Below are 25,005 nucleotides of genomic sequence, written 5' to 3' on the forward strand. Positions count from 1 at the left end.
CGGTTCTCTCCGTGTTGCGCGGGTTTCCTCCGGGTGCTCCGGTTTCCTCCCACAAGTCCCGAAAGACGTGCTGGTTAAGTGAACTGGACATTCTGAATTCTCCCTCAGTGTACCCGAACAGGCGCTGGAATGTGGCGACTAGGGGCTTTTCACAGTAACTTCTTGCAGTGTTAATGTAAGCCTGCGTGTGACACTAATAAAGACAGGAAAAAAACTTTCCCCTTGTTAAAGGGATCAATAATCAGGGGGCACAGATTTACGATCAGGGCAAGAGGTTTAGAGAGGATGAGAGAAAAGACATTTTTACCCAGAGGGTGGTGGGAGCCTGGAACCCGCTGCCTGAAATGGTGGGGGACAGAGACCCTCATAATTCAATGTGCACTTGCGATGCCAAGGCAGCCAAGGCTATGGGCCAAATACTGGAAAATGGGATTAGGATAGTTAGGTGGCTGTTTTTGACTGACGCAGATGAGATGGGCCGAAGGATCTTTTCTGTGCTCTCGACCTCCATGACTTTGCCATGATTTTGCGTCCGCATTCACCCCGAGGGCAAGCGGCAATTTGGGAGCAAAATCTCGCGGGATACTTGCTTTCCGTCTCTCCCCCAAGCGCCCACTGGTGATGTAACGAGGTTCCCGCCCAGGGAAGTTGTGCATTTAATTTCAATGCATTTTAATAGGATTAGCGGGCTTGCCCACCTTATCGCCGACCCCACGTTTGGAATTCCCGTCCTCGCCAACGTGACTTCGCGCCGGTGAGGTTTACGGCCCGTCGCTGACACACAGATAAATACAGGCTCTGGGAGAGAGGGTTATGCCTGGACGGTACCCTCACATTGCCGGGAAGGTCATCTGATGACCTCCATTGGGAGGGAGGCATTCCCCTTATCGTTTGAGGGGATTTCTCATGTCAGTGGGTGGTGCTTGGGGAGGTCCTCCACGTCCATGGAGGGTCCTTTGTTTTATATCGGAGATGGGAAGGGTGCCCCGATCTTGGGATTACTGACTGCCGGATGGTTCCTGCCCCGCCAGTGTGGTGGCATGGGCCACGTCTCCAGATGTTTTTGTGCACAGAATGCTGGATGCTTTGGAGAGAAAGCCCGACTGTGCAGCCTGCGAGTTTGAACGGCGGTTCCCCCGCCTCAGGCAGCACTTTGTGCACAGAATGGAAAGTCCTGCCCCATGGCTGGGGTCTTCCAGCCTGTACTCCCCCCTCCCCCCACCCCCCTCCGCCGGCGGCGGGCTTTCTGACAGCGGAGGCGCCCCGGCTTGAGCCAGCGGTCGGAACTTCCGGTCCTGCTGAAAATGGCATTTTCCATGGTTTCCCGGCCATGCCGCTGGCCAACCAGACAGCCAATGGCAGGTTGGCAAACCTGCCACAGTGTGCGGAGGGGGGGGGGGGGGGGGGGGGCACACACAAAACCTGGACTAATGTTTCCATAATGTTTGAATGGGCCTATCCAATAGACAGCTGGCATGGCCCTGAGCTTACACTCCCACGATGCATCCATGTATCTTTTGGATGAGTCATTCCTGCATTGTTTTGGGTATGGTTATTCTGGATCTGGCTGTCAGAAAAGCAAATTCCAATGAGGTGTCATCTCTGGTATATGACCATATTGCTGGGCGTGTTTACCATATCTAATCAGGGCGACCTCTCACTGCTGGCGGAGACAGCAACTGTAACTCCTCACCTTTGCTGGCCTCATTTCCAGTTTCCTGCTAAGATGTCTTCCAAAACCAGGTTAAAGTCCAACATGTTTGTTTCAAACACTAGCATTCGGAGCACTGCTCCTTCCTCAGGTCAGGAGGAAGGAGCAGTGCTCCGAAAGCTAGTGATTCGAAACAAACATGTTGGACTTTGACCTGGTGTTGTAAGACTTCTCACTGTGCCCACCCCAGTCCAACGCCGGCATCTCCACATCATCCAATTTCCTAGGTTTGTTGGCGCGACATTGACGAGGTTCAATACCTGGATTTTGTAACTTGTGTTTCTCCTGTGACGGCAATTGAGCGTTTCTGCCATGACCATTCCTCCCCCTGGCTTGTATTTCAGAGTGAAATCATAATCCTGGGAGCTTCACCAGTAATCTCTGCAGTTCAATCGGTGCTTTGCACAGATCCTTCTTTTAGATCTGCTCCAGTGGATGAGGGTCACTCCCCACGATCAACTTTCTCCCATAAATATATGTACTGAACATCTCACATCCATTCCCAATTGCTAAAATCTGTTTCTATGTTGGCATACCTGGCCTCAGCTGAGGTTCGAGTTTTGGATGTGAATCCTCATGGTTTTCCCTCTTTTACCGGTGCAGCTGCCAACACTTTAGTGGAAGCGTCCACTTGCAGAGTTATAGATTTGTTTCTGTCTTCATAGAACAGACTTGTCTCCTGCCAGATTACCTTTTTAAGTTTGTTGAAACTCGTGTGTGTGACTCTGACCACTGCTACTTGACACCTTCTTTCATCAGCTCCCGCACTTTTGCAGCGTGCTCTGACATATGCAGTGCGAAGGAGTTCATGGGGGCGATTCTCCAAAATGGAGACCAAGTGTTCGCCCGTCGTGAACGCCGTCGTGTTTCATGACGGCGCGAAACGGGCCTAGGTACGACCGATTTTGTCTCTCACAGGGGGCCAGCACGGCGCTGGAGCGGTTCACGCCGCTCCAGCCTCCCTTCCAGGCGCCAAATGGGCGCTGCGCCAACCTGCGCATGCCTGGGGGCCTTCCTCAGCATGCCGGCCCTAACTCAACATGGCATCGGTGTTCAGGGGCAGGCCGCGAAACAAAGTAGGCCCAAGGGGGGAGAGGCCCACCGATCAGCGGGCCAGACTCCATCGGAGGCCCCCCCCCCCCCCGGTGAAGGATCGCTTTTCCCCGCCCCACAGGCCACCCCCCCCGACCCTTTGCGCAGAGTTCTAGCCGCCAGCGACCAGGGGTGAACGGCGCCGGTGGGACTCTGTCATATCCGCGCGGCCGCTCGGCCCATCCGGGCCAGAGAATTGGCGGCCCCGCCGATTGCTGTGGCCCGCGGGCGGCGCCGTGTCAAACACGGCGGCGCAAATGCCGGCAATTCTCTGCACCTCGGAGAATCGCGGGCCAGCGCCGGGGAGTTGTGGCGCGGTTGCGGCGATTCTCCGGCCCAGAGCGGGGCTCGGGGAATCGCCCCCCCAGTGTGTTCCATCAAGTCAAGGAGGCTTCGCAACTCGTTCTTTTCATCCCTGAGATAGCCGTGATTCTTTCGGGGTTTGAATCGATTCCGTCTGGTGAATGCACCATTTCAAAGATCTGCTGCCCTGTCCCTTTTACAATACATTTGTCTGTGTTTAACTTGACCCCAGCTTTCCTGCTTCTCCCTGTGGCTTCATTTAGGTGGCAGTCATGACCATTTCCATCTCCACCAGACCTGGATCACATCTGCTCTGCCAACTGCTCCTCTACACCCCCTGTATGTCTTGTCTACTTTCTGCTGGAACGCATTCTGCCTCACTTTAAGGCCAGAGGGCAGGCGTAGAAATTTGTACCATTTAACGGGTGTGCTGAATGTTACCAATAGTAAAGCATTTTGCCCCTAGTTTCACATTCCATTTCTTACATTGAGCTTGCTGAAGATTCTTCTTAATAGCTTGATTAAGATCTTTGGGATCCAGGCAAATTATTTTCCTTCCCTTTGGAATTTACCCAATCTATAGGCTCCGTGACTCTGGTAATCTCATCTCATGGATCTCTCGTTCAAGCTTCCTTTTTAGTTAGATTGGTACTTTATGTGGGGGATGAAACATTGGTTGCATTGCTGGGTCAACAGTAATGTCACGCTAAAAATCTTCAGTGCATGCAACCGCCTCATTGAACACTCTGGGTACGTATACCAGGTCTACTTTCACATCTAGTCTTTTCACGTCGTGGTCCCCATGCCTCTAAGGCAGGAAACAGTGAGTGGCGATAAGGGGTTCTTTTTCAGGTTGGCGACCTGTAACCCCAGCGAGGTTCCACAGGGCCTGCAACAGTTCACAATTTTTATTAATGACTTGGCGAGAGGAAGCGAATGCGCCGTAGTCACATTTGCCGATGACACAAACATAGGTGGAAAGGCAAGTTGCGAGATGGATACTAACAGTTTGCAAAGAGATACTGAAAGGTTACGTAAGTGTGCATAAAGTTGGAAAAAGGAGTATAACATGGAAAAATGTGAAGTTGTTCATTTTGGAAGGGAGAACCAAAGAATAGAGTATTATTTAAATAATAATAATTGCTTATTGCCATAAGTAGGCTTCAATGAAGTTACTGTGAAAAGCCCCGAGTCGCCACATTCCTGTGCGGAGAGGCCGGTACAGGAATTGAACCCGCGCCGCTGGCCTTGTTCTGCATTACAAGCCAGCTGTTTAGCCCACTGTGCTAAACCAGCCCCAATGGCGAGCAACTGCAGAAAGCTGCAACACAAAGGGACTTGGGAGTAATTGCGCACGAAATACAGAACGTTAGCACACAGGGGCAGCACGGTAACACAGTGGCTAGCAACATTGCTTCACAACGCCGGAGCCCAGGTTCGATTCCTGGCTTGGGTCACTGTCTGCTCATTCTCTCCGTGTCTGCGTGAGTTTCCTCCGGGTGCTCTGGTTTCCTCCCACAAGTCCCGAAAGACGTGCCTTTAGATAATTTGGACATTCTGAATTCTCCCTCGGTGTATTCGAATAGGCGCCGGAATGTGGCGACTCGGGGCTTTTCACAGTAACTTCATGGCAGTGTTAATGTAAGCCTACTTGTGACAAAAAAGATTATTTTAAAAAGGTGCAGCAGGTAATCAGGAAGGCTAATGGAATGATGGCCCTTATTTCAAGGGGGTTGGAGTATAAGAGTCAGGAAGTCTTGCTGCAGCTGTACAAGGTACTGTTGAGACCACAGCTGGAGCACTGGGAGCAGTTTTGGTTCCCTTATTTCAGGAAAGATATTATCTCATTGGTGGTCGTTCGCAGAAGCTTCACGAGGATGATCCCCAGTATGGGGGCAGTGTCTTATGAACAAAGGTTAACCAGGTTGGGACTCTACTCATTAGAATTTAGAATGAGAGGTGATTTTATTGAAACATTTCGGATTCTTAAGGGGCTTGACAGGGGAAATGCTGAGAGGATATTTCCCCTCATGGGAGAATCTCGGACCAGAGGGAAATCGCTGGCTTTGAAAGCAGACCAAGGCAGGCCAGCAGCACGGTTCAATTCCCGTACCAGCCTCCCCGAACAGGCGCCGGAATGTGGTGACTAGGGGCTTTTCACAGTAACTTAATTGAAGCCTACTCGTGACAATAAGCGATTTTCATTTTTGATTTCAGAATAAAGGAGAGCCATTGAAAACTGAGATGAGGAGGAATTTTGTCTCTCAGAGAGTTGTGAGTCTTTACACCTCCTGGTCACAAATTGCTGTGGGGCTGAGTCCTTGTGTAATAATAATAATCTTCATTAGTGTCACAAGTAGGCTTTCATTAACACTGCAATGAAGTTACTGTGAAAATGCCCTAGTCACCACACTCCGACGCCTGTTATGGGTACACTGAGGGAGAATTCAGAATGTCCAATTCTCCGAACAAGCTCGTCTTTCGGGACTTATGGGAGGAAACTGGAGCACCCGGAGGAAACCCACGCAGGTGACATGGAGAACGTGCAGACTCTGCACAGACAGTGACCCAGCTGGGAATCGAACCTGGGACCCTGGCGCTGTGAAGCAACAATGCTAACCACTGTGCTCACGTGCATATCTAAGGCTGAAGTGATTGATCCCTGATCAGTAAGAGAATCAAGGGGTAGGAAAGTGGACGTGAGGAATGTCGGATCAGCCACGATCCTATTGGATGGTGGCGCATAATCGAGGGGCCGAATGGCCAACTCCTGCTCTTGTTTCTTAAGGTGTTCTCAATTTTCCTGTCCACTTGCCCTGTTGTTCTGACTCTGAGGCTTTGTCTACCTCCGCCTCCTTTCGCTTTGTTCATCTTTCCCCCATCTTTCCCCCAATGATTGGCCTTTCCACAAGCTCTGCAGATTGATCCATCTGCCGGACATGTCCATCCGCCTGTGAATTCATGCGCTCGCCTCCAGCTCCGGTACAGCTTTTCTCTGTTCGGCGTACCTCATTTATCTCTGCTTCGCTGCATCAATCCTGCAGCCTTTTTCTTGGCTGAACTGCAGGTCGGCTGTCTGGCCAGTCAGTGTCTTCATCTGGCTGCTCGTAGTTTCATCTGCTTTAGCAGCGTCTGCTGCCTGTAGCATGAGCTCATCCGTCCCGATTAGCACTTTGGTATTAGTATTTCAGGATGTGCAGGACTCCTAGTTAATTGATCTATCAGCCTTTCATCGGTGACCTTCGATTTTCTAGCAGCATTTTGTCTTTAATCGTGTGACGAAATCATCAATCGGCTCAGGCTCACCTAATTCCTATCTGAGATCAATAAAATTCACGTCCCGTCGATCCGATTTTGGAACTGTTGAACAAATTAAATTCTATATCCCCTGCCCGCAGAAGGATATAGCCGATCCTTTCTTCATTGTGCCTGCCTGTTCGGAAATAGAACATAGAACAGTACAGCACAGAACAGGCCCTTCGGCCCTCGATGTTGTGCCGAGCAATGATCACCTACTCAAACCCACGTATCCACCCTATACCCGTAACCCAACAACCCCCCCCCCCTTTAACCTTACTTTTTAGGACACTACGGGCAATTTAGCATGGCCAATCCACCTAACCCACACATCTTTGGACTGTGGGAGGAAACCGGAGCACCCGGAGGAAACCCACGCACACACGGGGAGGACGTGCAGACTCCGCACAGACAGTGACCCAGCCGGGAATCGAACCTGGGACCCTGGAGCTGTGAAGCATTTATGCTAACCACCATGCTACCGTGCTGCCCACGGAAACTACTGAATGTCGATCTGCACTAATGATCAAAATTTGCAAATGCCTCTGTGCCATTATCAGCTTCCCAATTCACCCAGGGCTGCGGCCTCCCATCAACGGCTGTGCCGTTTGACATTTTTTTTTTCGTCTTCGCACAATCCCCAAATCTTCCTTCTGACACTCATGTAGGTCAATTTTCAGAATCAGCACTAAATTGATTTTAAACGCTTCAGGTTGATTCACAGATGCTCGCTGCCACCATGCTATGTACTCTTTGGATGGATGGATGGTTATTATCATTATTTGTTTATTGTCACGTGCACCGAGGTACAATGAAAAGTATTTTTCTGCGAGCAGCTCAACAGATCATTAAGTACATGAAAAGAAAAGAAAAGAAAATACATAATAGGGCAACACAAGGTACACAATGTAACTACATAACTCCGGCATCGGGTGAAGCATATAGGGGTGCAGTGTTCATAGAATTTACAGTGCAGAAGGAGGCCATTCGGCCCATCGAGTCTGCACCGGCTCTTGGAAACAGCACTCTACCCAAGGTCCACACCTCCACCCTATCCCCATAACCCAGTAACCCCACCCAACACGGTAGGACAGCACGGTAGCATTGTGGATAGCACAATTGCTTCACAGCTCCAGGGTCCCAGGTTCGATTCCGGCTTGGGTCACTGTCTGTGCAGAGTCTGCACGTCCTCTCCGTGTGTGCATGGGTTTCTTCCCACAGTCGAAAGATGTGCAGGTTAGGTGGATTGGCCATGATAAATTGCCCTTAGTGTCCAAAATTGCCCTTAGTGTTGGGTGGGTTACTGGGTTATGGGGATAGGGTGGAGGTGTTGACCTTGGGTAGGGTGCTCTTTCCAAGAGCCGGTGCAGACTCGATGGGCCGAATGGCCTCCTTCTGCACTGTAAATCCTATGAACACTAAGAGCAATTTTGGACACTAAGGGCAATTTAGCATGGCCAATCCACCTAACCTGCACATATTTGGACTGTGGGAGGAAACCGGAGCACCCGGAGGAAACCCACGCCTGTATGGGGAGAATGATAAATTTAGAGCACCCAAATATATATTTTTTCCCCAATTAAGGGGCAATTTAGTGTGGCCAATCCACCTAACCTGCACATCTTTGGGTTGTGGGGGTGAAACCCACGCAGACATGGGGAGAATGTGCAAACTCCACATGGACAGTGACCCAGGGCCGGGATTCGAACCTGGGCCCTCAGCACTGTAGGCTGCAATGCCATCCACTACGCCACATGTCTGCATGGGTTTTTTCCGGGTGCTCCGGTTTCCTCCCACAAGTCCCGAAAGACGTGCTTGTTCGGTGAATTGGACATTCTGAATTCTCCCTCCGTGTACCCGAACAGGCGCCGGAATGTGGCGACTAGGGGCTTTTCACAGTAACTTCATTGCAGTGTTAATGTAAGCCTACTTGAGACAATAAAGGTTATTATTAAATGGTTCCCATTTATTTGCAGATAATACAACAATGTATGAAACACGTGCATAACAGCGTAACGTAATGTTAAAAAAAAATTTAGAGTACCAAATTCATTTTTTCCAATTAAGGGTCAATTTAGCATGACCAATCCATCTGCCAGCACGGTAGCATGGTGGTTAGCATAAATGCTTCACAGCTCCAGGGTCCCAGGTTCAATTCCCAGCTGGGTCACTGTCTGTGCGGAGTCTGCATGGCCTCCCCGTGTGTGCGTGGGTTTCCTCCGGGTGCTCCGGTTTCCTCCCACAGTCCAAAGATGTCCTCTCCAGTGCAGAACACCACCTCTGTCTCAGCCCACAGGGAGCTCTTTCACCTTTTCATTCTCCTCAATGACCTGAAGGGGCGCCATTGACAAAGTGCCGCTCCCTGTACTTCATTCCAATTTACAGATGTTACAGCATGGGATTGACAGACCCTGCCCTATACTCATAGGCCTCTATCAAGGGATCTGATTGATGTCTCTGCACCATTATTGGGGATTTCGGTCTCTCTGAGATGCTGGTCAGAAAAGACAAGCGTTCCCAAGTTTATGTCAGAAGCAAATTAATTTTCAACTCGCAAATCGGTGCACCAGCAGCAAATTGGATCCCTCACTGCGCAAGGCATTGAACTTGCAACAAAGCGTTAGCTGCCACGTTTAAACTGAAAGCAACATTAACCGGCTCATTAATAGGAGCCAGGCACTTCACAGTCCTCGCCACGTTTTGGTTGCAATCAGCTGCACTTTGATGAAGTTTATTTGCCGGAGTGTTTCGAAGGAGGTTGCACGCAGCTGTCACAGTTGAGCACCGCCTAAGTTCCGGGAGCGAAGCGTCTCAGGTCTCCGTCCCAATCACTTCCCTCCCATTGCTCCGAGCTGCTGACATTAATATGCAAATCAAGTCATGTTCTTTAAATAGCTATTACCTGCCAGCGGATGATTTATGGCTGCGTGGTTTGATAAAGATTTCCAAACAGTCTCCCAGTGCTGCCTGCTACTCTCTGGTTTCCGATCACTGGGCTGCTGAATGAAAATTAGCTTTGAAACCTTCGATTTATTCCCTGGGCAGCAGCGGGTGCCTGTCAAAGAGCTCCAAAAGCAAGCAGCACTGATGTGTTGGGCTCCAGACACTGTGTTCGCTGTTCACCGTTACCCTTCATGTTGACTGATGAATGCAACTAACACAGTTCCGCGATATAGATTTTTCTTTCTCTAAATCCATCACATAAACAGTTAAGTGCCTTTCATCCTTTCCTTGAGGCCTGAAGCCTCCAGGGTGCCAACAACAACAAAAAAAAAATCAACATAGCCCTTAACCAAGGCCGCCTGATCCCGAGCGAGCTGGAAACTCCAGTCACATTTCTCAACAAAGGTTTCAGTCTGGCTTCTTTCAACTTCTTTCAAATAGTTTATGCTCACACGCCATGAATTTTGCATTGAAATAATGGAGCCATCCCCTTGTGTGAGGCATGGGAAGAAATATTTATCTTCTCTGTTTGAAACAGTAAGTAACTAAATTCAGCACCGTCCCCAGATGACCTTAGGCTGCTTTCCCCTTTGAGGTGGGGGGGGGGGGGGAGCTGGCTGGTGGTGATTTAACCTGAGGATCACCACACCTCAGGCGAGGGGCAAGGTTGAGAAGGCGGAGCCTTCGTGAATAACCTCACTGCCAGTCAGCTCTGTTTCCTCCCACAGTCCAAAGATGTGCGGGTTAGGTGGATTGGCCATGCTAAATTGCCCGTAGTGTCCTAATAAAAGTAAGGTTAAGGGGGGGGGGGGGGGAAGGGGGGGTTGTTGGGTTATGGGTATAGGGTGGATACGTGGGTTTGAGTAGGGTGATCATGGCTCGGCACAACATTGAGGGCCGAAGGGTCTGTTCTGTGCTGTACTGTTCTATGTTCTAATCCCCACGGTAGAGAGGGAAGCCATTTGGTCCATCGGGTCCGCACCGACCCTCTGAAAGACCACCCCACCTAGGCCCGCTTTCCCGCCCCCATCCCTGTAACCCCACCGAACCTTTGAACACTCCACTGGGCCACACAGGAAATTAAATAATATTTTCCCGTCCTCCAAGTGGATGCCATCAAGCCCGATGAATTGGGAAAAGCGCATTTTCCAGAAATTCCGCCTGAAATATCTTCCACCACGGCTCCGAGTTCAAGTTCCACTTCTGCGCCTCGATTACAAGTATCAAGGCTGACAATGCAATGCTACACTGTCCGAGATGTTTGCCTTTCAGATAAGATGTTAAACCAATCTGCACTTTAACATGAAAGTAAAGGATTTCACTTAATTAGTGAACAAAAAGTGATTTATTTATTGATCTTCAAGAGGGTCAGCATGTTTGTAGCTGACTCTAAAATACCTCTGTCTAGGAGGACCCCTCTCCCTAGGGTGACTCCCCACCTAGGTCAGGTGCCTCTGCTGTGTTGCCCTTCAAGGGCCAATCACACAAACTATGGCATGAGTTCAAAGAAGAGTGGGGCAGCTCTCAATGGTGTCCGGCCCAATATTCATCCCTCAATCAACATCACAAAAAACATATTGTATGGCCATTATCACTGCTGTTTGTGGGATGTTGCTGTGTGAAAATTGGCAGCTGCATTTCCTACATTACAGTTATGACATGATATACCTTCAATTCACAGTGAGGCAGAGAGAGCGAGTGAACAGTAGGCTTTATTAGTCATCAACTTGCCTAGCCAGAGTCAAAAGACCGCCCTATATATGGCCCCGGTGTGGGCGGAGCCAGAGGTGGAGCCATACCAGGGTTACAGTACAGCACCTGGAAGCAGTTCAAATCACCACTTCCAGGTCATAGGTTACATGTTATGGTATCATGCATGCATTATGGTGAATACATTCACCACATGATGTTTTTTAAAATTGGCTGTAAATTAGAGTATTGGGATGCTCTAAGGTCATGAAATGTGTTATATAAATGTAAGTCTGTCTTTCTCGCCAATGTGCCTCTGCATTAGGATTGTTATATGTGCCCGACACAGATTGGGTACAAATGGAAGAGGCATCCTGTAAAGGAACAATCCTCCGGGCCATGGCCACAGCAGCACTCCCATCCTCCTCAACAAGGTACACAACGATCCCAGTGGTAGCGGCCACGCTGAGAACGTGGACCCAGTTGAGACAGCACTTTGGGATAACCAAAATGTACCCCATGGCCCCTGTGTTGTTCCTTGTCTCTGAATAAAGCGTGTAGTCTTAAAGTTGAAGTAGATGCTTTATTGTGAGTTTGTTCTCTCTCCAGCGCTTAACTTAATGTTACATCTGAGCTGCCTGTCTGTTCTGCTTCCAGCTGCCGTTCCTGTGAAGTGCCTCTAACTTCTTGTCTCTCTCTATTTATACCTCTCCCATGCTCCCTCTGGTGCTTGCTCAGTTGTATTGCATCTACATTGACCCCTTGTATATATACAGATCACTACATCCCCCTTTTTTCTTTTACATATTTTCTGTACAGTGGTAAAGAAAATTGTACAAAACAGTTAGATTACTTATGATATGCTTATGATATGTATATCTGTACAAGTGGTGATGACATAGGTTATTATACAAAGTCAATTGATATTTATGAGTCCAATCTGAATAAAAATATTTATGAGTCCAAACTTTATGAATTTGTTTGGTGAGGTTTTTTTTTCTTTTGTTGATGTGGTGATATTGATATTGCAACTCCTTTGTGAATGTCGTCAGTGTTCTTGTGTGTTAAGTAACCAACAAGTCATCCCGAGGTGTTTGAATGGTCGAACCACTGATGTTGACTGACGTGGACTTTTGTTTCTGTGCTTGTGGTATCGATTTAGTGTGTCATCTGCCTTGAAAGCTGGTGTTCTTGCTTGTTTTGGAGCAGATGTGAATCCATGAGATTCTTTGTCATGCCATGGCATGTTTGTAGTCTTGTCATTGTTTTGCAGTGTGCTGTGGCATTGTCCTTCACGTGCAGAGTTGTACCATTTTGTACAGGTCGTTGTTTCATTATTGTTTCTGTCATTTCTGTCTTTGTTGTTTTCATTGTCGTTCTTGTTACTGTTTTTGTTGTTTCTGTCTTTGTTGTTTTCATTGTCGTTCTTGTTGTTTTTGTCATTTCTGTCTTTGTTGTTTTCATTGTCATTTTTGTTGTTGTTTTTGTCATTTCTGTCTTTGTTGTTTGCGTTGTCATTCTTGTTGTTGTTTTTGTCGTGCTTGTTGTTTCTGTTTTTGTTGTTTTCGTCATTGTTCTTGTCATGCTTGTTGTTGTCTTTGTTATGCTTCTTGTTGTTTTTGTTGTTGTTTTTGTAGTTTTTGTTGTTGTACTTGTAGTTTTTGTTGTTGCTCTTGTTGTTCTTGTTTCTGCAGTGCTTGTTGCGATTTTTGTTGTTCTTGTTGTGCTTCATGTTGTTTTTGTTCTTGCTGTTGTTGTTCTTGTTTATGCTGTGGTTCTTGTGGTTTTTGTTTTTCTTGTTGCACTCAATGAGTGTTCCGTGTGGATAATTTCAGTCATTCTCACAGTTATTGGTGCGAGTGTCCTTTGTGGTATCTGTTACATTGAGCGTTCCGTATAGAGGATGGTGAGAATAATCTGATGTTGCATTGAGGTTGGTGACATCAGTCATTTGTGGTGGATTTGATTCCCCTTCTTTGCTTTCTTGGTACTCCTCTTCTGGAGTCAAAATCTTCACAATTTCATTCTCTTGTGGGTCTTGGTGCTCCTCTTCTGAAGTCAAAATCTTCATGATTTCTATTGATGTGGTCTCTCTGGACTTTTGGCGCTCCTCTTCTGGAGTCAAAATCTTCAAGATTTCTATTGACATGGTCTCTCTGGGCTCATGAGTAGCCTACTTTGTGCTTCTGTACAGACGAGCTGAGATCTGTCAGTCTCACTGTGATCCAGTACCTCCTGTATGTCGAGTGTGATCACATTGTCACTGTTTTTGCATGCAGTGGGTAGACTTACATTGTCTTTTTCTTGATTGTGTGAGCTTGGTAGACTTTCATAGTCTGCTTGTGGTTGCTCAGATACGGTGGGTTGACTTTCATGGTCTTGTTCATGCATGGTGTTCACTATGGTTCCATTTTTGAGTCTGTCACCGAGCTTTCTGTGGAGGCTTGCGTCACTCTCTTTGTGGAGGCTTGCATCACTCTCTTTGTGGAGGCTTCCGTTGCTCTCTTTGTGGAGTCTTTCATCGCTCGCTCTGTGGAGCCCTTCATCGCTCTCTCTGTGGAGTCTTTCTGTGCTCTCTGTGTGGTGTCGTCTTCGTCTTGGATATTGCTGTCATCCAATGTATTGATGATCTGCCATGGTACCATGGTATTGGATTAATCTACCATGAGAAGAGTAGTGTTGAGCTTTTCAACCTTGTTGCTGATGCTGTGATCAGCATATCCGAATAACTCAGCCATGTCTGAGCAGTATTGTGTGTATTGTTCGATAGCCATATCATCCCTTTTTCTTTCGGAGTTGTTATCGTTGTCTTCATATTCAATGTACAAATCACCTTCTTTGGTTCCGGATTTTTCATTGTGCTCTTCACTTTGGGTGGTGCAGACTGTTCCAGGGTGTTGTGAGAGTTATTTTCAACTGCTGGTATAAGTTCAGGCATTGTTCTGTCTTTTGAGGTAAGAAAATTGGGTTTCACAGCTTTACGTGTCTTGTTTTCAATTTTCGGGCCTTTCCCTTTTAAATGGGTGTGATCCGGGTACTCTGACGTCATGACGCTCGTGACATCATGCGTAGGAATCGATTGCGCAAATCAATCTTCCTTTACTATGCGGTTTTTTGTCCACTCCACATGCGCAACTTGCGCATGCGCGGAACCATCTTCAAATGGTGTGATCTTTCCTTTCAACTGGGCATGCGCAGCCGGCGCATGCGCAGAACGATCTGTGACTAAAACTTCTTTTTCTAACTGCGCATGCGCAGAACGCAAAATGGCTGATTTTAGCTGCGCACATGCGGCTTCTGCCTCCTGCGCATGTGCAGAAGGAGATTTTCATCTTTTGTTCCCTGGAGACTGTAAAATTTCGCATCAGTAATGTATATAAGCAACAACTGTTCATAAATGTGAGAAAAGCCAGTAAAAAGATTTTTTAAAAAAGGATTGTTATATGTGGTCTGTCATTCTCCATATCAGGAAACCTACAACCACACTGGATGCAAATGGTAATTTGTTGAGAGCTGGGAGGCAGGAGGAGTGGGTGCGGGGGGAGAATTTGCCAAGCAGGATCTGTGTCCAAATTGCCCAACTTCATTTTGTAACAAAGCCAGCAATTGCTACATCAATCAGCCAGGGATGGATTTTGAATTTAGATCTCCAAGCTTCAAGGCTGCGGCTGAAACTCTGGCAATTTGGGGCTGAGGTGGGGAATAAGAGCCAGATGTTTAGCACCTCGAGAAGAGAGGGAGTTTGGAGCGGTTCCCGACCAGCCACCTAATTTATAAGTTCCATCAGAAAGCAGCCTGGAGGATGATGTACTTGGTGCCTCTTCAGTGTAAACCATGTGAAAGAGCAGCTTTAGAAAAGAGTGGATCGGCTGACCACGATTCCATTGTTTCTCCCTCTGAGTTTGCTCCTTTGATGAATATCTGTATACTCGATCTTGTTGCGAAGTTTACTTGATCAGGGCTGAAACATTTCTTTAAAGCGGATATGGAGGATGCACATGTCCCTACTGAGCATCTTTCAAGCTGAACCCTTGAGACAGAAGGTCAGGGACATGAAGGGAATGCAGTAGGTTCAAGGACACAGTGGTTCGAGAGCTGTAAAGGCAGAACATCTTCTGTTAGGCTTGACGCAATGTTACAATCACCGAGATGATGCATATGCAAGCTCTGCATCTCCCACGAATCGCATCGATCATCCTATTGTTCGGCCCTTCACTGTGATGCGACCATCAATTCACACGAGACGAAGAGTTGAAGTGAACAGTGGTTTTAATCATCTAGATCTGTGCCTGCCTGAGACTGCTCTGTACTGAGTGCCGCCTCCAGGCTGCAGATCTATATACCTCCCCCGAGGGGCGGAGCCATAGGCGGAGTCCACAAGGGCATCAACATAATACGATACAATGTAATGCAATACAATGGTGAATGGTAGCAGTAATACATTCACCACACACTGGAAATGCTGGAATCAGAAACCAACTCCAAAGGTTCTTGATAAAATAAGCATTCTGTGGATGCTGGAAATCTGAAATAATTCGGAAAATGTTGGAAATACTCAGCAGGTCAGGCTGTTATTGGCCTAAAACGTTTACTCTGTTTCACTCTCCATTGATGCTGCATCTTCGCTGGTTAATCGTTAACAGTATCATTGAGCACACAAAGGAGAAAATAAAGAAAGAAAGAAAATCGCTTATTGTCACAAGTAGGCTTCAAATGAAGTTACTGTGAAAAGCCCCTAGTCGCCACATTTTGGCGCCTGTTCGGGGAGGCTGGTACGTGAATTGAACCGTGCTGCTGGCCTGCCCTGGTCTGCTTTCAAAGCCAGCGATTTAGCTGTGTGTTAAGCCTTAGCTTTGCCAACGTGCCCCGAAGCTCTCTCTCAGTCTGGGCAGAGTCTGGATCCAAACTGCCTCAATAGTTCCACTGGACTCCAACTATAACTCAATTCATGGAATCCACAGGATGAAGGCAAGTACCTGGTAATCCCAGGTCAATTCCAATTCTAGGATTGTAAGGAATGGGCATTTTCGCCACCATGTACAGGGTCAATGATGTTGGAATGGGAAGAGTCAGGAGTGGTGACTCCCAATGCTGGAAGTTTGCCCTTGCTCAGCTCTGTGGTGACACTGTTGAGGTCAGTAATGGAGGGGCATCCGAGCTGCAGGCTCACTGGCCTGATTTTAACCCAGTGTAAGTGGATGGCTTTGAATAGCTTAAAATATTGCCCTTCATCTTTCTCTGGTAACTGTCTGAGCCTTGCTGAACCAGAATGTTCACGTCCTTGGTGTCCTATTTGACTCTGAGATGAGCTTCTAATCACGTATCTGCACCATCACTAAGATAGCTTCTTTCCACCTCCAACATCACCTGCTCCAGTATCACATCATTCTCATTTATTACCTTGTTACCTCGAGCCTTGACTATTCCAATGTTCTCCTGGCTCCAACACTGTACCCCTCTGTGAACTTATCATCTTGTTCCAGCTCACACCAAATCCCGTGCAACCATCACCCTGGTGTTCCTGACCTACACTGGTTCCCGCTTAAGCAATGTCTCAACCTCATTCTTCTTTTCAAATTGCTCCATAGCCTTGCCCCTCCCGATGGGTGGGATCTACCGCCCGCATTTCACCCGAATAGCAGCGCGGCGCAGCCGGGTGATCCCACTTCCGTAATGTAACACGATCTTGTGAGATGGCGCGATGTGAATCCCACCCATTGTGGGCAGGATGACTTTCTTGCAAATCTGCGTATTACAATGCACAGCTAGTCTCACTCTAATATGTATTCCTGAGATGTAACCAAGGGATCTACCCCCATTGCCTTGGAGATCGTGGGTGAGCCCTGTTCAGGGTCAATGATGTTGGAGTGGGAAGAGTCAGGAGTGGTGACTCCCAATGCTGGAAGTTTGCCCTTGCTCAGCTCTGTGGTGACACTGTTGAGGTCAGTAATGGAGGGGCATGCGAGCTGCAGGCTCACTGGCCTGATTTTAACCCAGTGTAAGTGGATGGCTTTGAATAGCTTAAAATATTGCCCTTCATCTTTCTCTGGTAACTGTCTGAGCCTTGCTGAACCAGAATGTTCATGTCCTTGGTGTCCTATTTGACTCTGAGATGAGCTTCTAATCACGCTGTCCAGAAATGGAGACCAGGTGGAATACCACTCGTGGGGGTCTCTCAGAGGACCCTAGGTGCATGCCATCTGGTGGCATGGCACCCTGGTAGTGCTGATGCCACCTGGCACCCTGGCAGTGCCAACTAGTTGCCAGCCTGGCACTGCCAAGGTGCCCAGGTGGCACTTTCAGCTGCCAGTGACACTGCCAGGGTGCTAGGCTGGTGCTGCCAAGGTGCCCAGGTGGCACTTTCAGCTGCCAGTGACACTACCAGGGTGCTAGGCTGGTGCTGCCAAGGTGCCCAGGTGGCACTTTCAGCTGCCAGTGACAGTGCCAGGGTGCTAGGCTGGTGCTGCCAAGGTGCCCAGGTGGCACTTTCAGCTGCCAGTGACAGTGCCAGGGTGCTAGGCTGGTGCTGCCAAGGTGCCCAGGTGGCACTTTCAGCTGCCAGTGGCACTGCCAGGGTGCTAGGCTGGTCTGCCAAGGTGCCCAGGTGGCACTTTCAGCTGCCAGTGACACTGCCAGGGTGCTAGGCTGGTGCTGCTAAGATGGCCTTTGCAGTGTGTGGGGTATGGGCTGGGGAGTGCCCTGTGTGGGTGTGGGAGGTTGCGGGGGGGGGGGCCCGAGAACCCCCTTTAGTGAGTCAGGGCTTTGGGGCGGTTCAGGGATCGTGTCGGGAGATCGGGACACAATTTCACAAAGCTGAGCTCCTCAGTCCAGGGAATGGGGCTAAGTGCGGCCTCGGCCATGTGTTCCCTGCTGAGGCCTCCGATCTAGCCGGATGGGCGTTAGATAGTGGGGTGTTTCTCAGCGCCCTGAGCACCAGGAAGCAACCGGCTAATCACGGAACAAGATTCTGTCCCCATTCGGGTCGATCGCACCCAATATTTGTGATATCCTCCAGCCTTACAGGCCCCTGAGATATCCACATTATTCCATTTCTGGACTCTTGAAAATCGATGATGTTAATCATTCCCCCATTGAAATGAAATGAAAAATTAAAATGGCTTATTGTCATGAGTAGGCTTCAATGAAGTTACTGTGAAAATCCCCTAGTCGCCACATTCCGGCGCCTGTCCGGGGAGGCTGGTACGGGAATCGAACCCGCACTGCTGACCTGTGTTGGTCTGCTTTAAAAGCCAGCGATTTAGCTCAGTGAGCTAAACCAGCCCCATTGACGAGCCTGCCTTCAGTTTTCAAGGCCCTAATCTGTAGAATTCGCTCTGGAAATCTTTCTTCCTCACTTTCATCCTTTAAGACACTCCACAGTAGCACAGTGGTTAGCACTGTTGCTTCGCAACGCCAGTGTCCCAGGTTCGATTCCCGGTTTGGGTCATTGTCTGTACCGAGTCTGCATATTCTCCCCGTGTCTGCATGGATTTCCTCCGGATGCTCCGGTTTCCGCCCACAAGTCCCGAAAGACGTGCTGTTCGGTGAAATGGACATTCTGAATTCTCCCTCTGTGTACCCGAACAGGCGCCTGAGTGTGGCGACTAGGGGCTTTTCACACTAACTTCATTGCAGTGTTAATGTAAGCCTACTTGTGACAATAATAAAGATTATTGTAAACCATTACTCATTGACTAAACATTTGGTCGTTTGCCCAGATATGTCCCTGTTTGTCTCAATGTCACATATTGCTCAATAACACGGCTGTAAAGCTGTATACCAGCCCGTACCAACCTCCCCGAACAGGCGGCAGAATGTGGTGACTAGGGGCTTTTCACAGTAAGTTCATTTGAAGCCAACTTGTGACAATAAGCGATTTTCATTTCAAAGCATCTTGGGGCATTTTACAGAGTTTAAGAGGCTCATTAATGACAGGTGTTTTGAAAACACCTCTAGAAAAATGGCTTCAGTTTGAAAAACCGAGTTCAGATATCTGCACCGACTCAGGGGCGCAGGTGGGCAAGTCTTGGCAGGATGAGCTTGGCATTCTCCATGATGGCAGAGGAGCTGCAAATATCTTGGCTGCGTGGAGAGGGATGGGCAATAAATGTTGGTCTAACCAGCGACACCCACTTATCCTGGAATGAATAAAATAATAAAAAAGCACCATGGTTCAGCCAAGGGTGGGCCTCCAGGACTGGCAGTGCCAGGTTATGGTGGCGCCTCCGGAGTTCACTCAGGCCTCCCCTTCGTCCAATGGAGTAACCTAGGGGCCATCAAGCACTCCGAGGGAGGAGGAAGTGATGGGGTCCGTGCTGGTGCCTCCCGCTGGTGCCTCCCGCAAGGGAAGCGCTGAAACTCCTCAACCCTTCCGAATCCCCACAACCCGACACTGGCGCATCAGCTGGGCAGTGGGCAGAATGGGGTGACGCATCATCACCTGTGACACCTGAAGGTTGGCCAGGCCTATCCAGACCCAGACCCTCCAGAGGGCATACACCATGGGCATCACAGGGCGAAGAAGCGATAAGCCACAGAAGATAAGAAAGATGGCTGACACTTAAGTTGGCAGGTGTAGTAGAGAGTAGATAGTAAGGGGGAAGGGCACACATAGTGTAAATAGTTACACTGAAGCAGTTTTGCACCACCACTCTGACCTATCAGTAACCTGCCTGACAGGTGTGAAGGATGGGCTGGGGCTGGGTGTTGTGCAGTGGCCAGGTGGGTCATGTGGGCTGGGGGAGGGGGTGGAGCAACAGAGCGCCCATGACATATGAATGTCCCACATGCTTAGACCCTTACCAAGAAGTGGCAGTGCGTGGGAGAAGCAGTGTGAGCCCGCCTTGTATGGCAGCACCCCCAGTGAGTGAGCCCTAACCGCTCACCCTCTCACTCAACCTGCTCCCTCCCCAACCCGTTTGAGATGACGTAGTCCCCACTGATGCGTGTATTTGCTGGGGAGCCTGGGTTCTACACAAAGGTTGCGACAGGGACCATTACAACGTGTTTGGTGCCCGGAAATTAACCCAATGTTTGATCCACGCACCACTCTCTGCCCGATCGGGAAAGCCGATGCCGGCATCGATTAATGAAGAATCCAATGGGGAACCAAAGCCTTACCTGCACCCAGGCTCAATTGATTTAAATCAGTGTTTTATGACCCTGTGGAGAGAGAGAATGGACTTCATTTTAGCAAACACTACCGATGTGAACTCCCCAGCAATTCAGTTTGGGGACCATTATGTGCAGCCAATTTTCTGCACGAGCCAGAAAAAAAACCTGTAACCGCTATGGTCAGTATTCCCGGGCCTTTCTCTGGCAGAGGGATTCTCTGGTCCTGCCAGCAGCACACCCCTGCCTGCGGATTTCCTGACGGCGTGGGAATTCCCTCTTTTTCACAGCAGAAAGCACTTAGCTGCTTTTGATGTGGTGAGGAGCTGCCAATCGTAGCAAGAGTGGTTATAAACACTGTGGTTAGCAGCAAAGCAAGGTAACTGAGATGCATCCAAGTATGAAGGGAAGGATAGATCAACAGTCCATTAAGCACCTGTGTTTGGACCCATAAAACTGTCAATCACGAACGAATGCAATGTACTACTGTGTGACAAGATTTGCATTTCAAAGGCTGTCAGGGGATTTAAGGGGCTTTTAAGCATACTTGGATTTTGAAGAAGCCTCCGACACTTCTAACAACAGCTGCTTTCAAGACTTTTGCCTGAGGCAGCAGATGTTAGGGAAGGATAAACAAAAATGCAACAATTTTTCACCCTACTGCCTGGACTGTTCCTCAGCTTTCAGGCAGGATTCTCTGATTGTGGTCTCCGTTGTGGGTCTCTAATGGTGGTTTGTGCTGGGAGTTTCTGATGGGGGTCTCTGATGAGGGCTGCTGGGAGGCTTGGGCGGGAGGTGGGGTGTTGGGTCACCCTCATGCATGCGTGGTGTGGGGCGGGGGGTGAACCGTTATGCCCGTGGAGGGGTGGAGGCATGGAGCAAGCCCCTACTTGTCAGTATGGGGATGGGCATAATTTGCATTGTGGGTGGGGAGGGGCCTGCCGCCGGACATTGGTATTGGGCCCCCCCATTCTCCGTTGGCGGGAACACAAGTCTCCAGAACGGAGAATCCACGCCTATATTAATTCCCTCTTTTACCTCACCTGGGGAATTCTGAAATGGGAATGTAGCAAAAATCCCGGCGACACATCTAATTGGACTCTTACTTGGCCTGGTAATAGGGAAAAGCTCCAAGGATATTCCTGGCTCTTGTCCTCAGGCCAGTCTTTGGCAGTAATTTACACGTTAAGTTTAGAATGTTATTCCCAGTTTACTCAAATCGCGGTGCCGATCAAACTACAAGATGAAATGGGTTCTCCTTTTGGAGATGAACTGACCAGTGGATGAATGCTGTGCCAGAGGTTGCCACATACAAAGTAGGTAATGGCAAAGCAAAGCACTGATTCTTCAACCAAGCCCTTTGGTCACAGGAAGAGTTGATCAGGAAGCTAAGTCTGATTTCCTGTCCATCCATTTAAATGGATGGAAAGACAATGGGTCTACATTCTGATTCTTGCAAGTATCACTATTCGCCAGGAGATCCTGATTTGGGAGGCAGTTCCCCTCCAAGTCACTCACCACCCAGAATTGGAAATATATTGGCCTTTCCTTCACTGTCACTGTCAAAATCCTGGAACTCCCTCCCTAACAGCACAGTGGGTGTACCTATACCTCAGGGACTGCAGCGGTTCAAGAAGGTAGCTCACCACCACCTTCTGAAGGGCAACTAGGGATGGGCAATAAATGCTTGCCTAGCCAGTGATGCCCGCAACCCCATAATAATTATTTTTTTTTAAAAATTCCAATTAGGGGGCAATTTAGCGCGGCCAATCCACCTACCCTGCACATCTTTGGATCCAGACACGGGGAGAATGTGCAAACTCCACACGGACAGTGAACCAGGGCCGGGATTGAATGCGGTTCCTCTGCACTGTGAGGCAGCAGTGCTAACCACTGCGCCACCGTGCCGCCCCGTCGTAAATGAATTTTTAAAAAGTTCTGTCGAGACTACGTAATGCATTGTATATTCTACTGGGAAATAAAAATGGGTTAATGCATTCCGATGAAATATATGAGTTCTTCTCAAATAGCTTAAATGGGTTTGAATGAAATCATTAGCTTCACATTTTGACAAAGCTATTAATCTTTTATCTGTCACACAGGTTGTTTTCACCTCATAGAAGATATTTAAAATTCAAAATTTTTCTTTATTAATTAATTTGATTCTGATCGGGTCTGCACAAGTAATTGCCCAATTATAGGATCAGAATTGCTGGGTGAGAAAAGTTAAATTCCACCTGGTCCACCTTTGTTCATCCCAGTACTTGCAGGTGTTGACTAATGGTAGCTATTAATCTCTACCAATTCATCTACAGCAGAAAACCCAGACAGGCGAGCTAAACCCCAGTGGTGGAAAGCTTTGAGACCAATATTTCCAAAGTCACCTGTTGCTATAGCTGCCATATAATGGGAGTCCACACATACAACAAAGAGTGAATATCACTTTCTAGAGAGTGGGCTGTTGAGTTTCACACCAGAATGGAGTCAATCAGAAGCCATTAAGCTGTCAAACATTTCAACTGTTACCCTGTGGATTGAGCAGTAGCTGGGTTTATAACAGCGTACTAAGTTCACTATTAATGCTAAACAGCCTCTCTGGCCCTGAAGCAGTAATTTTATATTTGTTGAAAGTCTGATTTCTGTATTATGATAATAACCCCGCGCATATATATATTTATTCAAAAAATAATTGACATTTTTAGCTTCTGCCCTGATCCCATGTATGTGCTCCAATCATGATAGGGGCTGGTTTAGCACAGGGCTAAATCGCTGGCTTTGAAAGCAGACCAAGGCAGGCCAGCAGCACGGTTCAATTCCTGTACCAGCCTCCCCAAACAGGGGCCGGAATGTGGCGACTAGGGGCTTTTCACAGTAACGTCATTTGAAGCCTACTTGTGACAATAAGTGAATTTAATTTCATTAGTTTCACTAATAATGTAATAATCTTTATTATTGTCACAAGTAGGCTTACATTAACACCGCAATGAAGTTACTGTGAAAATCCCCCAGTCGCCAAATTCCGGCGCCTGTTCGGGCACACGGAGGGAGAATTCAGAATGTCCAATTCACCACGTTTTTCGGGACTTGTGGGAGGAAACTGAAGCACCGGGAGGAATCCCACGCAGACGCGGGGAGAACGTGCAGACTCCGCACAGATAGTGACCCAAGTGGGAATCGAACCTGGGACCCTGGCGCTGTGAAACAACAGTGCTAACCACTGTGCTACTGTGCCACCCCACTACTTTTAGAATTTAAGATTGGAAGTGAGGGGATTCTGCTTCTTTTGCTTCTGCTTTCACTGAGCCTGCATTTTGTAAATCGTTGCTCATTCACGGGGTGTGGGCGTTGCTGGCTAGGCCTGCATTTATTATCCACTTCTAATTGCCCTTGTGAAGGTGACTTCATTCATCACTGCAGTCCATGTGGTGTAGGTGCACCCACAGTGCTGTTAGGGAGGAAGTTCCAGGATTTTGGCCCAGCAGCAGGAAAGGAACGGTATATATTTCCACATCAGGATGGTGAGTGGCTCGGAGCGGAGCTTGCCGGTGGTAATGTTCCCCTGTGGCTGCTGCCCTTGTTCTTCTAAAGGAACAATCATGGGGTTGGAAAGTGCTACCTAAGAATGAAATGAAAATGAAAATGACTTATTGTCACAAGTAGGCTTCAATGAAGTTACTGTGAAAAGCCCCTAGTCGCCACATTCCGGCGCCTGTCCTGGGAGGTTGGTACGGGAATCGAACCGTGCTGCTGGCCTGCTTGGTCTGCTTTAAAAGCCAGCGATTTAGCCTGGTGAGCTAAACCAGCCCCTGCTTGGTGAGTTTCTGCAATGCATTTTGTCGAAGGTACACACGTCTGCCACTGTACGTTGGTTGAGGAGAGAGTGAATATTGAAGGTGGTGAATGGGGTGCCGGCCATGTGGGCTGCGTTGTCCTGGATGGTGCTGAGCTCCTCGAATATTGTTGGAGCTGCACTCATCCAGGCAAGTGGAGAGTATTCCATCACACACCTGACCTGTGCCTTGTAGATGGTGGATAGGCTTTGGGGAGTTTGGAGGTTGCTATATTGCCTTTGGTGGTAATAAATTGTCTTCTGTATCCTTTCTTCCAGAATGGTCTGTTGTGTTGATGACAAAGAATCCAGCAGTCATTAAATTAAAACAAAACTAATTTATTGTATAATGATTAATTAAATGAAGTTCGCAAATGCTACTGAGCTATAGTTGCATCTGTCTAGCAGTAATCAATAATCTAAATAGTCTCTAATAATATTCTGATCTAACCTCGTGGTAACTCTATCTAACCTCATCTCCTTCTAGTGTTCTCTTGCTTTCTCCTTCACGAACACTGCCCAGCACTCCCTGTGGTCTGATATATATACAGAGAAGTGGTGGTGCCCTCTAGTGTTTGAATTACACAGAGTTGTAATAATTAACCCTTCATTAACTTGACTATATACATATCATTACAGAGGTCCCGCTGCAGGATTCCTAGCTTCTTGAAGCCACAGTGCTTATGTGGCTAGTCCAGTTCATAGAATTTACAGTGCAGAAGGAGGCCATTCGGCCCATCGAGTCTGCACCGGCTCCTGGAAAGAGCACCCTACCCAAGGTTAACACCTTCACCCTATCCCCATAACCCAGTAACCCCACCCAACACTAAGGGACACTAAGGGCAATTTATCATGGCCAATCCACCTAACCTGCACATCTTTGGACTGTGGGAGGAAACCGGAGCACCCGGAGGAAACCCACGCAGACACGGGGAGGATGTGCAGACTCCGCACAGACAGTGACCCAAACCGGAATCGAACCTGGGACCCTGGAGCTGTGAAGCGATTGTGCTATCCACAATGCTAGTTC

The 25,005-nt window shown here is 48.3% G+C and overlaps 1 protein-coding gene across 1 annotated transcript in view; it reads right to left on the reverse strand.

The window, feature by feature from the left end:
* LOC119978264 (translocase of chloroplast 108, chloroplastic-like) overlaps positions 1-9,596 on the reverse strand; it is a 56,045-nt gene extending 46,449 nt beyond the window's left edge. The window contains exon 1 of the mRNA XM_038819755.1: positions 9,306-9,596. The gene's annotated coding sequence lies outside the window, so the exon portion shown is untranslated. The remainder of the gene's footprint in view (positions 1-9,305) is intronic.
* Positions 9,597-25,005: the final 15,409 nt, after the last annotated feature.

The sequence above is a fragment of the Scyliorhinus canicula genome, chromosome 1 (genome assembly GCF_902713615.1).
Source record: "Scyliorhinus canicula chromosome 1, sScyCan1.1, whole genome shotgun sequence".
Taxonomy (NCBI): Eukaryota; Metazoa; Chordata; class Chondrichthyes; order Carcharhiniformes; family Scyliorhinidae; genus Scyliorhinus; species Scyliorhinus canicula.